Source organism: Mandrillus leucophaeus, unplaced genomic scaffold (genome assembly GCF_000951045.1).
Source record: "Mandrillus leucophaeus isolate KB7577 unplaced genomic scaffold, Mleu.le_1.0 Scaffold14, whole genome shotgun sequence".
In the NCBI taxonomy this organism is placed as follows: Eukaryota; Metazoa; Chordata; class Mammalia; order Primates; family Cercopithecidae; genus Mandrillus; species Mandrillus leucophaeus.
The window spans coordinates 8,949,297-8,967,133 of NW_012101365.1; the positions used below are offsets into that span (position 1 = coordinate 8,949,297).

At 43.1% G+C, this 17,837-nt stretch overlaps 1 long non-coding RNA gene across 1 annotated transcript; it reads right to left on the bottom strand.

The window, feature by feature from the left end:
• Positions 1-2,840: 2,840 nt before the first annotated feature.
• Positions 2,841-17,837, bottom strand: LOC105534924. The gene is made up of 3 exons (XR_001005352.1): positions 17,733-17,837; positions 4,153-4,252; positions 2,841-3,663 (listed from the first exon to the last, which is right to left on the bottom strand). It is a non-coding gene; the product is annotated as an uncharacterized LOC105534924 (long non-coding RNA).

Below are 17,837 nucleotides of genomic sequence, written 5' to 3' on the forward strand. Positions count from 1 at the left end.
TCAAGAGTCTGGTTTTAGGCCGGGCGCGGTGGCTCAAGCCTGTAATCCCAGCACTTTGGGAGGCCGAGACGGGTGGATCACGAGGTCAGGAGATCGAGACCTTCCTGGCTAACACGGTGAAACCCCGTCTCTACTAAGAAATACAAAAAACTAGCCGGGCGAGGTGGCGGGCGCCTGTAGTCCCAGCTACTCGGGAGGCTGAGGCCGGAGAATGGCATGAACCCGGGAGGCGGAGCTTGCAGTGAGCTGAGATCCGGCCACTGCACTCCAGCCTGGGCTACAGAGTGAGACTCCGTCTCAAAAAAAAAAAAAAAAAAAAAAGTCTGGTTTTGCTTTTACTGGACACCAGGACTTTGAAAAAGAACAAATAAAGTAATAGTGATAACCCCAAAAAACGTATTGCTGTGGTATGAATGTTTGTGACCCCAATCCCCAAAATCATATGGTGAAAACTTGACCTTCAAAATATTAGTATTGGTATTAGGAGGTGAGGACTTTGGGAGATGATTAGGTCATGAGTGTGGAGCCCTCATGATTAGAATTAGTGTCCTTATGAAAGAACTGAAGAGAGCTCCTTTGTCCCTTCCACTATGTGAGGATACAGCTAGGAGGTGACATCAATGAGGAAGCATGCCCCTGCCAGACACCAAATCTGCTGGCATTTGATCTTGGACTTCCCAGCCTTCAGGACCATGAGAAATAAAAGTTTGTTGTTTACAAACTACCTAGTTTATGGTATTTTTGTCATAGTAGCCCGAACACACTAACACATTCATGTACATTATAATAGAAGAAAGGAAGGATGAAATGGGAATCAAAAATATAAATGAAAAAAAATTATATTCTCCTTTCCCTTCCCATCTTTATCCCTGAGAGCCACTTAGTTATTTCTCTGGTGTGGTACAAGCAAGGACCAACCCAAGCAGGCAACGAGCTAGAGCAGAGTGCTAGATGCCTCCTGTGCAGCCAAGTTTCATTTTTTTAGTTGCTAGAGTCTGGTAATCATTTTGTGTCAATACATGCAGACCTATTGTATTTGTTTTCATTGCTCCCTAACTATTGCATGAATATACCATGAAATTTTTAAGCCATTTTCCTACCTTGGGAGCGTCCAATGTTTCACTGTTACAAATGTTGTGGGAAAGAGTCTGCTTGAAAATGTATTTGTGAGCACATGTGCTGGTATTTCTGAGTGACAGAATCCCAGAAATAAGGTTTGGGTGGAGACTCCAAAGTTGCACTCCCACTTAATAGGACATAGGCATACATGTTTCCTCAAAGCCCCACTGAACCCAGATATTGTTGATTGTATTAATTTCTGTAAATGTTGAAGAACTCTCATTACTTAGTTTGAATTTCTTTAATGATCAATTCAGTTGAGCTTTGTTCTATATGTTTATAGGGATTTTATTTTTCTCCTGTGCTGTGAGTATTAGCATCAGAATCTTGACTGCAATAATAAGGGAGTACCCCTCAGTCCCGAGGCCTAACTCTAACAATACCCCATGAAAAACAATACCCCATGAAATTTTTCAACACAAGAGTATGTGACAAGAACACAAGAATTTGCTAAGAATGACTGAGCCAGCACTCTGGAATTAGAGCCCCAGGAAGTTTTCCTTTGCCGTTTACTGGGCAGATCCATGTGTGACAATCACATATACCATTCACTGAGGTTCTAGTGGCAACTTCTAGACCAAACACTTTAAACATGTATCGAGGGTCTTCCGCTTAGGCAGGGAAGGGAAGGGTCTTATGTTTTCTAGTTGGGGAGCTTTTGGGGCTTTGCAGGGTTTTTTGTTTTTTGGGTTTTTTTGGTTGTTGTCTGCATTGCTGTTGTCTTTGCTTTGTGCCAATCTGGCAGAGTATCTTCCACGTGAAATGACATCTAGCTCTGCAACATTCTGATGGAGGATGTCACCTTCTCAATTCAGAGCCTTTTCTGTTAAATACAATCTATTGCCTTTGCATAAGAAGTCAATTTTGTTTCATTTCAAATTCAAGGAGTACCTACTCTGTGCTAAACTTTGGGAATACAAAATTGGATTACACTAAGTCCCTATTTCAGGAAGGCCTCCAGTCTGGTGGAGCTGAAAGCCATATAAAGGGGAATATCATGGTCATACAATCAAGACAGAGTGATGCTCGGGATTCTCTGGGAAGCAGGACCACTCCCCTGCTTTCCAGTTGCTGTTGATCTGAGTGTTTATGTTCTCCCCAAATCCATATGTTGAAATCCTAACCCCCAAGGTGATGGCATTAAGAGGTGGGGCCTTTGGGAGGTGATTGTGTCCTGAGGGCAGAGCCCTTGTGAATAGGATTAGTCCCATATAAAAGAAATCCAGAAATAGTACTCACTCCTTCCATTCTTGTGAGTTTACAGTGAGAAGACACCCATCAATGGGACAGCCATTACCAGACACCAAATCTGCAGGCACCTTAATCTTGCACTTCCCAACCTCCAGAACTGTGAGGAAAAAAAAAAAAGTTTGTTGTTTATAAGACACCCCATTTATGGTATTTTGTTGTAGTAGCCCAAACTGACTAAGATACCAGTGAGTAGGTAATAGAAACTCTATGTGTCCCAGTTTCTTCATCTGTAAAACATACAACATACTAACACAACTGATAAGGTTATTATTATGAGTACTAAATGAATTATCCAAATAAAGTACCCAGAGCATGTCATGTAGTAAGTGATAAATGTGTTAGTTTTTAATATTGTTATCACTGTTTTTCTTAAGTATTATTATTATTATTGCACTACAAAAAGGGATCTTACTCAACCTAGGGGTTACTGGAGAAGGTGATGGCAAGGTCAAGTTTTGAAGAGCAGAGAAAGTGGATTTAGCCTTGATCGAGAGATGAAATGTTTCATTATTATTTTGTGTTGCACAGTGACAACTGGTTGGACATTTAACCTCCATGATCTCATATACAAATGACAATGCTTAGAGAGGTCACATAACTTGTCCAAGGTTACACAACTAATTAAGTGTTTGTGTTAAGACTTGAATGTATAGTATTTTTATTTCCTCTATTTTATGGATAACAGTGAAGTGCAGAGAGGCATTGGGGGTCAAAATGTAAACCCATGTTTCTCAAAGTCCTGAATCCATGTTCTTCCCACTACTCTAAGTTTCCCACCTAGGGGAATATATTCATCTTGTCTCTTTCAGATGTTGCAACAAGACATTAGGCTTCTTTATGATTTGGTTTTCTTATTTCTAAATCAGGCCTCTCTACACCTCTCCTCTCTGCAGACTGCCCCTGTTTCAGCCTCCAGGAGAGTCTGTGACAATGAGTGGGCTCCCTCTGCAAGGTGCTTGGATTCCTCTGAAGAAAGAAAGCAAGGAAACATGAAGTATGGTGATGGTGGCATTTTCAAGGGCGGGTGATGAATGGAAACTTCCTGACATTTCAAGTGACAACATCTGAAAGGAAGTGGAATTTTCCTGAAGCACAGGCAGGAGGTCTCTGTCACAAGCTATTGATTTGGTGTGCACATCTTGCATTTAATCTGGTGATTAATTTGGAGGGAGGCTGCATGCATGCTGGGCTTTCATTTAGTGAGTTTAAAAGCCCACGACTTCTGATTTATTTTGCTTCATTCATGAGGAGCTGTTTTATTGCGAAGGGTTGAATGACAGGTTTCCTGGCAGGCTGTAAAGACAGGTAAAATTTAAATAAGGAACATAAAATCTTTCAAGGCACTCTATTTATCTTTTGTAATTTATTAATCACACCTATTGAAGGCTGGTTGACCCTCTGGGAACAGTTCGGCAAAGAAAAATTATTGAGCATGTTAAATTAAGCTTGCCAATCCCTTGCTTTTCTTTTTCTTCATTTAGAAATGAGAAAACTAAGGACCTAAAATAAGAAATCACTTGCTAAGTCATACCATGAGTTGGAACTGAAATTAACTCCTAGCTCCGCCCTGTGGCTTCAAGACCACCAAAACACAAGAAGTATGTGTAGAGCTCTAAAAAGGTTCCTAAAATATTCAAAGTATTTTAATAATAAATTGAAAATTAACATAAGCACTCTCTAACTTACATCTCATCAATGGCTCCCCAGTGCCTTAAGAACAATCTTTAAAAGCCAGCCTCCACTTACCTGGCAAGCTCTATGTCTTGTCCCCCTTGAACTCACCTCCATCCATATGAAGCATCTTTACCTTTTCCCAAGTAGAATATGGTCCTTCTTATTGCTGGGCTGATGCAAATGCTGTCCACTTGCCTGGATGTTTTTCCTGGAAAGAAGAAAAGAAAGGGAGGAAGGGAGGAGGAAAGGAAGGACCGAAAACATGAGTTTACAGCTCATTTTATTATCAGGCATTGCCTCTTTGGGTTAGTGCTCATTCCAGCAATTCAAACTACCTCTGACCTACAAGAATTTTAATTTCTCTGCAGTGACTTTATCATTTACCTGAGGTTCTCTCATTGTAATCTTTGGGTATGACATGGCTCCACTTATTTCAAGAAGCTACCATATTTCTCTTGGCAAAAGCTCCCCAACTCCTAAAAACCCAAGAAACTCTCTCTCTTTGATGCCTTAGTAGGTTGGAAAAATCTCCCCTATCTATAGCACATGGATTCCAAGAAATCAAACTGAAACTATATTGAGAGGTTCCGAAGGGGGAAAATGTAGGTGGGCCTCATTGTCTTGAAAGATGGCGCAAACTCAAACAGCAGGCATTTCCGAAAGGGGCTGGGGACACATGCAGAACATGATATAAAAATGTCAGATTATGACGAGTTGATGGGTGCTGACGAGTTGATGCGTGCAGCACACCAACATGGCACAAATATACATATGTAACAAACCTGCACGTTATGCACATGTACTCTAGAACTTGAAGTATAATAATAATAAATATATATATAAATAAAAAAATAAAAAAATTTTTTAAAAATGTCAGATTATTAAAGAGTAGCTAGAGATAACAGGGTCAGGGTTAAGGATGAGCATGGAAAACATGTCTTAGACTGTGTGTTGGCATCATGGAAAAGATAGAATTCTAAGATAAAGAGTGGAGGAATGGGATATTGGAAGAATTAAAGAACAGGGCACTTTGTTCATTTAATAGCACATTTTATTAAGCACCTACTTTGTAAGAGGGCCTGCTCTGTGAGCTCAATATACGGGAGGAAAGAAAATGTGATCAAAAGACAGCTTTTGATGTAATTCAGCCTCGTGGAAACCTGGACTTCAACTTCAGTTCTGTCACTCATTACCTTTTTGACCTCACATGGTTTGTTTCGGTTTCCTCATTTGTAAAATATGTGTATTCTTTTCTGTGTCTTGATGGTCTGCTATGTTGTTGTGTCAGAAGCTGTGCTGAACCCTGGACACACAGCAGTGAACTAGACAGACACAGTCCCTGCCCACCCCTACCCTCACCCGCCAGAAGCTTACTGAGTAAAGGGAAGGATTGACACGTTACCTACACAGAATAAAGCATTTGCTGTGGGAGGCTCTAGCAGGGCTGAGATGGCATTTCACACATACGGCCTCTTAGGATTCAACTAGATAAATGATTTTAATGGGTCACCATGCTTTCGACAAGAGCACAGGCTCTGGAACCAGATAGCGTGAGCTCAAATTCCAACTTTGTTGGTAAATCTCAACTATTTACTAACTATATCATGTAACGAAGTGTCTAAGCCTCTCTTAGCCTCTCTTTTTTCTAACCAGTAATAAGGGGATAATAAGAGTAATTAACTCATGTAGTTGTTAAAAGGATTAAATAAGTTAATATATGTAAAAAGTTTAAAATAGTATCTGGCACAAAAGTACACAATTACTAATTCTTATTAATTTTATCACTATCATTGGCACAGACCCTGGCTCATGGTGGGTGTTCACAATTGCTAGTTCCTGTCCTCTGCTACATGGGTCTTCTTAAAATTCCACAGGCCTAGCAGAGCAGTGGCCTATGTTTCATATTTCATCATATGTCAAAGGCCCACATTGGTAACTACAGAAAGGATTGTTCTCAGTATCATTTACAATTTATTCCAGTCTGAGCAAGTTGCCTTTTGAGTCTTTGAAGAGCACTGGGGTCTTCCCTGCAGGGTGGACTAGAGACTAAAGTAAGATTGTCAGAGAATTAGAGCCACAGGAACAAGAGAACCTGGAAAAAAACTTGGGTCCCAGATGGATGACAGCTGGCTGTCTTCAAGGAGTCCCTTGGAGGAAAAGGCCACATTTTGTCATTCCACCACAAGCATGGTATTTGGGGTCTTATACACTTGGGATCTTGACTCTGCACTTACAAGCCAGTAGTCTTCTAGGTCATTCGAGGGATGGGAAGGATCCTGTCTACATCATATGATTGCTAGGAAGGTTATATGGAATGATCAGTTTTTAAATGCCTGGAAGTTAATAGAAGCATTGTCCAGGCTTGTCATCAAATAATGATGCTGACATTATCCTTAGCACTGAGTGGTACTTATGGTACTGATGGTCAAACAACCTTCCTCTTCCAGTGCTAGTAAGAGCGGTCTATACCCTATAGAAAATAAGGTCTCAGAATTAGTGACCCAAGCTCCATGAATACAGGAACTGGTGACTCTTGTTTCTTGTGGTATACCCCAGATGATCCCCAGCATTCAGCAGTAATGCAATAAATGCTTTCCGAACGGATAAACTGTAAGAGGGACAGGCATAAAAATGCAGCATGTTTGGAAAGAGGCCAGCATGGTAATGGGACTCAAAACCACATTGTATAAGGCACATTGGTGGAAGTCGAGCTGCACATAGTGATGGAAGACTGGGGCATTGAGGTCTTCTGAAAGGTGGTTGAATCAGTTAGGGCTTAACCAGCAAAGCAGAACCACAGGAGGGATGGTTGGTTGATTGATTGATTGATAGGTGAATGAAAGGATGTATGATAGATAAATACATAGATAGATTGATAATTAAATTAAATAACTTATCGTTATTATTGTTTCAAGTATCATTAATTATCCTGTGCAATTGGGGAAGCCGGCTAGGCCACGGGGAAGGCAATCAGGAAGGGAAGACCCACAGGGAAGAGAGAAGAATTGCAAGCCCAGCTGCACCTGATACACTCAAAATCAACTGAATAGGAACTTTCGTTACATCTGCAAATCCCCTTCACTGCAGCACCTAGATTAGTGTGTGATTGAATCCCCGGGGGATGGTGTGCATATGCTATAAAGTGGCCTCTACCTGCCATCCAACCTGCAACTCTCATGGAGGAATATCTCTTATGGCCCACCCTAACCAGAAACAGACCAAAGAGGGAATTCTGGGGTGGGTGGCTCGGCCTAGCCAAGTTTATGTTTTTCCTCTATGTCCCAAAACATTGATGTTTTTCCTCTATTTCCCAAAGCTCTCACAGTAATCATAAGGAAAAGGGAGCAAATTCCTATTCCTCAAAGACAGAACCAGGCTTAATGGGTGGGAACTTTGAGGAAAAGATATAGACCCAGTTGAAGAAAGAACTTCATAATGATGAGAACAGGTGGCTAGAAGAGCTGTGTGAGCAGAACTGAATCCTTGATATTGGCAGAATGGTTGGGAAGGTAACCTGTAAAGACTCCTCCCATTACCAATACTCTGAGCCCACAAATCAGAGACAGGCTCTAGGGCTGATAATACTATTCACAGGCAGGCTCAGTCACCATTGTGTGACCCTCTGTGTGCCAGGCACGGTGCTTGGCACCATAAGATCTTAGGCAGGAAGACCAGATGATGCCTGAATCACTTGTTTCAACATCTAATAAATCTTTTCCTAGGGATTGAAAAGGTGCTGCCCACACTCTTAAAACTACATCTCAGCAAAGGCACGACAGTTAAAATCATCTATGCCAATTTGAGGCAGCACCAAATTGGTGGGTCACGTGGCCTAGGGAAAGAGCTTAGCCTGCACCTCTTGGGAAAACACACAGACAGCTTGATTGCACGTGTCAGTCTGCGGCGAAGCAAGACTTCTAAATTCTGTGTGAGGATATTGATTCTCTCCAAATTTCAAAAACAGTTTCTACGCCCCTTTCACCCCTCAATACCTTTGCACCTGCTGTCATTTCCTCTTCCTAAACTGTTCTTCTAGCCTGTTCTAGGTATCCAGTGCTGTGTAATAAGGCACCCCAAAATGTAGTGGTTTAAAACAAACAAAAAAATAAAACCATGTATTTTGTTCAAAAATCCGTGGTTCAGGCAGGCTGAGAGGGAACAGCTGACCCTGTGTCAGCCGGGGTGGCTCAAAGGTTGGGGGTTGGAATTATCCGCCATCTCTGTCTATTGCTTTGATTTCTCCATGTGACAGTTACAGTGTCACTGGACTCCTCACATGTTGGTTCAGGGTTCCAGAGGGGTATATCCTGAGAGAGAAAGAGCCGGCAGAAGCCTTATGGCCTTTTGGTGATCCAGCCTCAGAAGTGTCATGCATCATTTCTGCTACACTGTCTGGGTGCAAGGAGTCACACACCCCCACCCAGATTCAGGAGAAGGGAACACAGACCCCCACTTCTCTGTGGGAAGCATGCCAATCCCACTGTAAGAGCATGTGGGATGGGAGATATATCTTGGTGAGTCCATCTTCGGAAAGTACAATCTGCACTTACTCTTTTTCTACCTGAAAAACACTTCTCACGTTTCAAGACCTAACTCAAATATCCCTTATTTTTAAAAAAGCCTCCCCAGCTCTCCCAGAGCAAGATACCTCCTCCCTACAGCCCTGTCAGCACTTTGTATGTCTGCTTTCAAAGTACTTTGTAGCCTAAAATGGCATTCTTTGTCACTTTCTGGAGACTCTGAGCCATGAGCTCTTCAAGGTGTGTGGTGGTATTTCTATATCCCAAGCTTTCGGCATCGGGATAATGCTCACTTAGGAAATCGACGTTACTGCAGGCTAAGGTTTCTTGTACACCCTGGACTATCTACATCAGAACACCTGAGGGCTTGCTCAAAATGCAGACTCCCAGGCCCACGTCAAACCTCCTGGATCAACTCTCGGGGACAGGGCCTGGGGAGCTGCATTTGAACAAACTCCCCAGATGATTCCAATGAATATTAACCTTTGCAAGCTATTGTATCCCCAGTACCTAGTACAGTGCCTGGCACATAGCTGGTACTCTTAAATACCTAATGAATGAATGAATGAGCGAGTGAGTGTGTGAATGAATAAATATTTTTAGAGTGGATCAGGCACATAAGAGTCAGTTTTCTCTTTTGGCTAATGTGATGTCCAGTTCTGGCTCCAGAGTCAGAGAAGCAGACATCCCTCTAGGTCAGGCCCAGGTGAGAGTCAATGCCCTATGTCTCCCTTAAATGGGTCAGTCCCCTGGAGGAAGTGGCAGAGGCCATAGAAGGGAGAGAATCCTGGTGGTTGCAAAGTTGGTACATTATCTCACCCACTACCAGCAGGCTCCTTCACCATCCCCACCTCCTCCTTGGCTTCCCCCACCCCCATGCATCCTGTCACATCCCAGATCAGAACCATTCTGGAAGCAGTATTTGCTAGTTTGACATTTCAAAACAGCATCAAGGAAGCTAAAGATAGCTAGGTTACAAGGGAGGTTAAACATCTTGCCAAATGACACTGAGCAAATTAGGTCTTCTCCATGTTGATCCAAAGAGTACACTGATGTTTTTCCTCTATTTGGAGGAGTAGAAGCATTGGATGAGGAGGGGAAAGGGATTGAACCAAGAGCCAAAGCGCAGAACCTCAGTCTTAATTCAGTGGACAGTAAAGGAGTGCATGTATTTCAAAGTCTCAGTTAACAGACTCTGCCCTCTCTGGCTGTCTGAGACAGAAAGCCTGACATAGTAAAACCCTGCTCTCTGGACTATCTATACAGCCCCCGGGTTCTCTCGTGCATCTGGCTTCTGCTCAAACACAGCCAGGAATTATTTGAGTTGAGGAAGCAGTTTGTGCATCTGAGACAGTTAAGAAAAAAAGTCACTACCCTTTTACTTCCTTTTCTTTTCTTCCTGTCTCACCACATTTCAACTAAATTTTCCAAAGCCACAAACATATGACTGTGGATGTGCAGAGTTGGAGGCTAGAGCCTGGGGTCTCTGGAGAGACACGGTGTTCCCCAGAGATCAAGCATTTACGAAGACGTCTGCTTGTACAAATAATAACACCTACCATTTAGGAACTGTTCACCATTGGCCAAGCACTCTGCTAAGCCTTTCACATACTTTACTGCATTTATTATCAAAATAATCCTACGAATTAGGTAGCATTAAACTCCCATTATAGAGGAGGGATTGAGGGTCAGGGAGGTTAAGCAACTTGCTTTGGGTACCACAGCTAGTAAACTGCAGAACTGAGATTCAGCTCAGCGTGTTTGACTCCAAAGCCTGCTTTCTTCCCAACCATGTTAGATCATCTTCCTTTAAAAAGATAGACAAGGGGGCGGGCGTGGTGGCTCACACCTGTAATCCCAGCACTTTGGGAGGCCAAGGCAGGTGAATGACTTGAGGTCTGGAGTTCAAGATCAGCCTGGCCAACATGGTGAAACACTGTCTCTACTGAAAATACAAAAGCTACCCAGGCGTGGTGGTGTGCACCTATAGTCCCAGCTACTCGGGAGGCTGAGGCAGGAGAATCACTTGAACCTGGGAGGTGGAGGTTGCAGTGAGCCGAGATCATGCCACTGCACTCCAGCCTGGGCGACAGAGCGAGACTCTGCCAAAGAAAAAAAAAAAGAGAGAGAGAGAAGAAAAAAGTAGACAAGGGATATCCCCACTGCATGCTGTGAATTAAATCCATTCCAGGAATCACGCTGGCCTCAGAGAGGGGAAGAGACGCCCCTTCACATAGACAGGCAACCTCAGGTAGAGCAGAAGGGAGGGAAACTCACTCTTGGTGACTCAGCAGCCCAGCCCATTGCCTGGCCTTTTCCCCATATCACTGATATCTACTGAAAGGGTGATCCCTGCTTGTGTCCTGAAGCCCCAGGGGTAAGTGGCAACCTGAGTCACAAGGGACAGATAGAATGTCAGGGTTGAAGTGACTCTCTGCCTCACCCACTCTGAATGTGACTGCCCCTGCCTATGCAGCGGTGGTGCTGTCACAGCCAGAACATGTTGGCAGAGAGGTGGGCAGGGTGCCTGAGGGGGCAGGGTGCCGGTCATCTGGCTAAAAACAGGGGCTGGGGGTAGGGAAGGCCACTCAGTTATGCCTGGCTTTGGTTCCAAGCTCTATAATATGATTCAGGTGCCTCCCATGGCCCCCTGCCTTCCCAGCAAATTCACTTAAGAGCAGAGGGAGGAGGCACTAATGGTTTCCACATTTGGGGCCCTCTGCAGTGAGGCCTTTCAAGCTCTGGGGCAAAGAAATCTAACCTTACCTCTGAGTAGATCCCTGCTCTGTGGAGTGCAAACGTGTTCATGGAGTACCTCTTATAGGTGAGGGTCCTAGGCCTTGTGGGCAAGACCCTGAGAATATGGCAAACCAGCAAACAGAGACATAGCCTGCCCAGAGCTTACAGCCGGTGGCAGAGACAGAAAACTTCCCAGAAATTTACAACACAGGCTGAAGAGGACTGTGGGTGCAGTAGCAACAGAGGAAGGCACCTCATCAAGAATTAGGGGTTTGCCCAGCATGGTGGCTCATGCCTATAATCTGTAATCCCAGCACTTTGAGAAGTCAAAGTGGGCAGATCATTTGAGGTCAGGAGTTCAAGACCAGCCTGGCCAACGTGGTGAAACCCCATCTCTACTAAAAGTACAAAAATTAGCTGGATGTGGTGGTGTATGCCTTAATCCCAGCTACTTGGGGAGCTGAGGAAGAAGAATTGCTTGAACTTGGGAGGCAGAGGTTGTAGTGAGCTGAGATCATGCCACTGCACTTTAGCCTGGGCAACAGAGGGAGACTCCCTCTCAAAAAAAAAAAAAAAAAAAAAAAAAAAAAAAAAAAAAAGCAGGAGGGCTCAAGGGAAGCATCTCTGTGTTAGTGACTGAGCCCTGAAGACTGAAAAAGTTACAAGAGTTATGGCGTGGAGGGGTTTGGAGATGCAGGGAACAGGGACAACAGCACATGGAAAGAGCCAGGGAAGGTGGGTGGGTGAGGATGAGGTGGCCAGACCACAGAGTACAAGGACACAATGTGTGAAGAGGTGAAAGAAGAGCCAAGCAGTCGGCATAATCTTCAGGTCTTGAAATCCATCAAGTATGGCAATGGAAGAATCATAAGCAGGCATGAGACAGGAGGTCCATTTGGAAATACCAATCTGGCTTCTGCTGACAGCTGGGACACCATGAGATACATGCAGGGAGAGCAGTTAGGAGGCTGAAGCAGTGATTCGGTGCAATAATAGTGGTGTTCTGCAGGAGGGTGGCGGCCGTGGAGATAGACAGGAGCATGAGGGTAAAGGGTGTGACGAGGCCAAATCAACACACTATATGGTCCTTGCTTTCAAATAGAGAATAATTTTAGTTGAAAAAAATATTTTCTCTCTTAATTCATCCCAGTCTTCTGTGACTAGAAGGACACTTAGAGGTCACTTAGTTCAATTTCCCCCTTGTAAGAAGTCCAGGGATTTTGAATTCCTTCATGCACAACGGGAGTGGGTGAATATTAGGCAGCAGGGGGAATACTCTGGGTGGGCAGCTGAATTGGGCACAGGCTTTCTTGAAGTTCCAGAACTTTACAGACATAGAAGTGTGTATTCCGCTGGCCAGGCCCATGGCTCCAGGCAAAGGGATGGTTTTGAGGTGACACTTCCTCTGTTGGCTGTGATGGAGCACTCTCCTGCCCTCCCCGGGCAGAACCCCCAGCAGAGGGGGTGCCACAGAGGCTGGCATGAGGCTGAGGGCTCCTTTCTGCCAACAGACCCAGCCACAAGTGCTTGCTGAGTGACTGCCCTGTACCCAGCCTTGTTCCTGGAAACTGCTGTGATAACACTCTCTGGGTGAGAACCAAGTTTCACTAACCTTTTACATAGGCTGAATCTGCAGGAAAAGGTCATTCTCTTTGGAGGTTGTTGAAAATTTAATGACAGCAATTCCTTAGGCTTGTAAAACCCCTTTAATGTCCTCAAAGCACAGACAACAGTATCTTCTCTTACACTGAGTGGTGTTTTACAGTGTAAAGCACTTACACAGTGACATACTTGATCCACAGGAAGCCCTGGGAGGGACGCAGAGATCATGGGCCCTAGAGTCCAAGTGACCTCAGTTCAAATCTTTTTTACTCTATGCCACGAGGCTGTGGGGGTGTGGGCCTTGCTTTACCTCTTTGAGTGTCTTCCTCTGTAAGATAGAAATAATATACAGTCATGTGACAGTTAACAAGGATTCATTCTGAGAAATGTGTCCTTAGGTGACTTTGTCGTTGTGGGAGCATCATAGTATGTACTTACACAAACCTAGATGGTGTAGCCTACTACACACCTAGGCTACAAATCTGTACAGCATGTTACATTACTGAATATTATAGGGAATTATAGTACAATAATATTCGTGCATCTATAAATTAACAGAAAAGGTATTGTAATCTTATAATCATAAAAATATGATATTATAGTTGTATGGGGCCACCATCATATATGCAGTCAGCCATTAACCAAAACAGTACATGGCATACGACCGTACCTATTTTGAAACGTTGCTATAAGCATTAAATCAAATGACGCTGCCTAGCCCAGTACTCAATAAAGGCTAGTTTCCCCCACCTTGTTTCTCACCCATTCCCATATTCCAAACAAGGACATATCTAAGGTTGCCACACTAGAAGTGGTACCTGGCACATAGTGGGTCTGAAATAAATGTTAGTTTCCATTTCTCTCCCTTTAAAGCCCTAAACTAAAGCTATTTCTTCCCCGGGTTTTTCCTCACCCAACCCCTGGTATTTCCTGGAAAACCCCTTTGACAATATCACAGAGTCATGGAGCCTCTCCTTTGAGAAACACCCATATATATAAAGAGGCACCACACATACCCTCTCACCCACACAATTTTGCTTATGATTTTAAGAAGTTCAGATTCCCTGAAGCTTAATTTAGAAGTCTGTGATAGCACCCATATGACACAAACTATCTTCTGCCACAAAGTATAGTTCTTCAGTTATCTGGTTTCCCTTCGTAGATTAAAAATTACAAGGAGTTGGAGACCAACTTTTCTTCTTGCCCACGGCTGTGCTCTATATGGTGACTGGAGAGTGACAGATACACGGTGAATGTTAATTTAATGACTGGGTGGACAAATGGATGGATGAATGGAAAGGTGGGTGGGGAGATGGATGGGTGAGTAGGTAGTTGAAGGGATGGTAGTAGATGGGGGGGTAATTTGGGTGGAGGAATGGATGGGTGTATGGATAAGGTAGGTGGATAAGATGGTCAAGGGGTTGCCAAGCTCAGAGAAAGGCCCAGGCAAGCAGTGAGAAGTTAAATTAGCGGTCATGGGGGATCTTAAAACCCCTGGCAGAAGACGTCTGACATAATCAGTAGAAAGTATGGGATCTGGAGGGATCAAAGCAGAGAATGAGTGGAGAAAACAGTGTCTTAGCAGGTTGGGGCTGAAGCGGGGCTCTCAGCTGGGTGGAACAGGAAGAATCTGAGTCAGAAAGCCAAATAGGAAACAGGGCAGGAGATGGGGGAACTCCTGGCCAAGAAAGCAGTGCTGATGCTGAATGGAAAGCAGAAGCTGCAAGACCTGTTTCTAAGGAAAAGTGGAGAGCAGACAGGATCCAGGGGGTAGGGGAGAGGACTGAATAGAGACACAGGAATTCATGGCATGTGGGATTCTCTGAGTCATAAGTACAACAATCATTTGTTGAGTTCTTCCTGTGTGTCAGGGATTGTTTTAGGCACTGAGGATAAGTCCTTGGTGTCAAATAAGAAAGACAGAACATTAATAAAAGTTGAGATTTATGGAGCATCTGCTATGCACCAGACACTAAGGTAATGTGTCTCTTCTCAGCAACAATTGTATGAAGGAGGTGTCATTATCATCATTGCTTAACAGGTGAGGACACTGAGGCACAGAGATAGTAAGTCACTTCCCCAACACAACTAGTTAAGTATTAGAGCCAGGATTTGAACCCAGTTTCCAGGACCTATGTGCTTCTTTGCTGTGCTATGCTGCTGCCATCAAATGAATGATTAAACAATAGTTATACTGCAGGGTGATGAAAGATATGATGGCAGTCTTTACTGGTTACTGTGGGACACAGAGCGGAGGTAGTAATTGACTTTGGTTGGATGAGTCTAAATGGGTTTTAGAGAGAAGCTTCTTTGAAGCTGGATTTTGGAAAATGAGTTTCTTAGGCATCCCGTAAATAAGGAGTGAGGTTTAAAGATGAGGAAATGAGGAGAAGGGCATTCCAAGCAGAGGAACCAGCCTGTGCAAAGTGCACAAGCACCGAAGCATGAAACAGCAGGGACGTAGACAGGAAACCATTAGTAGTTCTATGAGGCTGCTTTGCAAGGCTAAGAGCTGCCAGGAGGAAGGACATGCTGCCCACTGGGAATAATGCTTAGGAACGTTCCCCTCAGCCTTTATAGAAATGTATGGTGTTCAAGAGGATTTTTATCTCTTTTATCATCCTGAATAACCCCAACAAGTAGGAAAGTCAGGTATTAAGACTATTCCTATTTTGGGACTAAGAAAACAGCTTGGAGAAGTTAAATGACTGGTCTAAGATTACACCTTCAGTATGTAGCAGAGGCCAAACTAGATCCTCTGACTCCTAACTTTAATCATCTGGGCACACTGCACACAAAACATTTTGATGAGCACTGCTGGTACAAAGAAAAATAATGATTGAGTTCTCAGTTTTCTGCTACAAAGGCAATGATGAGGCAGCTCAGATCTGCAAAGGACTGGATATGAAGCCTTGACAGAACAATAACTACCAAGATTTATCAACATGGGCACAGCACTTCACAGCTTGCAAAGCACATTTATATACAGAATGTTAGTTGACAATTATGAAGACACTGTGGCAGATTGTACAAATAATGTTCTTGTTCCCATTTTTCAGATGAACTAGATATATTAATTGATTTGTTTAAGTCACACAGCCTGTAGGTGATAGATTTAAAACTCAAATTCAAGTCTTTTTAATGCCAAATGTATAATACCCATGGGGGCTATTCATATAATGGCCAATATTTATTGTGTGATTACTATGTGCTAGTTGCTATGTTAAATGCTTACATGCAACATTCCGTTTCCCTTCTACAAATATGCCATGAGGTAGATACCTGTTTTAAAATAAAGAAAACTGAAACTCAAAACAGTTAAGGTTCCATAGCTAGGATGACCAGCCAACCACCACTCAAAGCCCCCTGCTTCTAGCACTATGCAATGTTGTCCCTATTGTCTTTAGACGCTAGTCTAGTCCACCTGACCTAAGGAAAAAAATACTTTGAGCTTTTCACAAAACTTGTGTAAAAGCAGGTACATTTGAGGATACAAAGTTTAACTATTTTATTCACAACTCTGTATTCCCTTGGGGAATGGTCCCCTGAAAAAGGCCAGGCCTTCCATGTTACCTGTGAGGAGGGCCCAGAGAGGTCATGGGACCTAATCAATAACACACAGCAGCACCAAATGCCTATTTCAGTGCTCAAAAGTTTAAACCCCAAAAGCCATTCAACTCCTCCTCCCTCTCCTCTGTCTTCTTTATGACCTGGCCTTGTAGAGTAATGGAAACCAGCACGGAAGGCAGTCAAGCTGGGATCTGAATCCTGGACATAGAATTTGCCAGTTGTAAGTGCTTGGACAAGCTTCTTTGTGTCTCAGCCTCAGTTTTTGTAGCTATAAAACTGTTATATAACATTGTTATATACTATTACTCAACTTGAGGGGGGTATGGAAAGGGTTAAATAAGGTCATGTCCATCATTCTATGTCATTACTTTGTTTCAATTTCTTCCTAGCATTGAACATTACTTATGATTATTTTATTTGTTCATGAGTTTATTGACTTTCTTCCTTTGTCTTTCCATAGCTGTTCTCCAAGTGTCTAGAATTGCACTGATTAGCACAGTGGCCACTAGCCAATGTGGCTATTAAGCATTTGAGATGTTCCTAGCAGGAACTGAGATGAGCTGGAAGTGTAACATACACACAACATTTCAAAGACACAGCATAAAAAAAAGTAAATGTAAAATATTTTATCGATAATTTTTATATTGATCACATATTGAAATAATATTTAGGGCATATTGGGTTAAAGTATTAAAATTACTTTTACTTATGTCTTTTTACTTTCTTTAATGTGGCTGTTAGAAAATTTAAAATATCGTATGTAGTTAATACTATTTCTATGGAGCAGTGCTCGTCAAGAATAATGCTGGCACATACTAGCTGCTCAATAAATAGTTGAATGACTGAATATTTTTCCTTGAATGAGTGAGTGGCACAAAAGTGAAAGTATATAAATAATAGTTTCTCTCAAGTAGGTGACCTCCATAGGATAAAGCTGTCTGCTTTAGATTAATAAACTCATTCTGGTCGAGGTGTTAATAGCTGATAACAGCTTAAATTGTTGGCATGAGTCAAGGTAAGATGTACATTTTAATTGCAACTTTCTAGAAGTCAGATAAAAGTAGGCTTTTTAATTTTACTGTGAGGTCTTCCAGAAGAAAGGTTCCTTTAGATCAAATTTTTTTAAAAAAAAAAGAAGAAGAAGAAGAAGAAGAAGAAGAAGAGGGAGGGGACAAATGCTGGGAGTGGGGATGGAGCAGAGGATGGAGGGAGATGCGGCGAAACTTCAGCGCGGCAGGTGCTTTTGTTTCCCGTTACCTGCTGCGTCTAGTCCCGTCCAGGGCACACAGTGGGCGCTTAGTAACTGTAGAAACAAATCGAACGAAATCGGAAGGGGGAGAGGCAGAGGCCACAATCAAGACA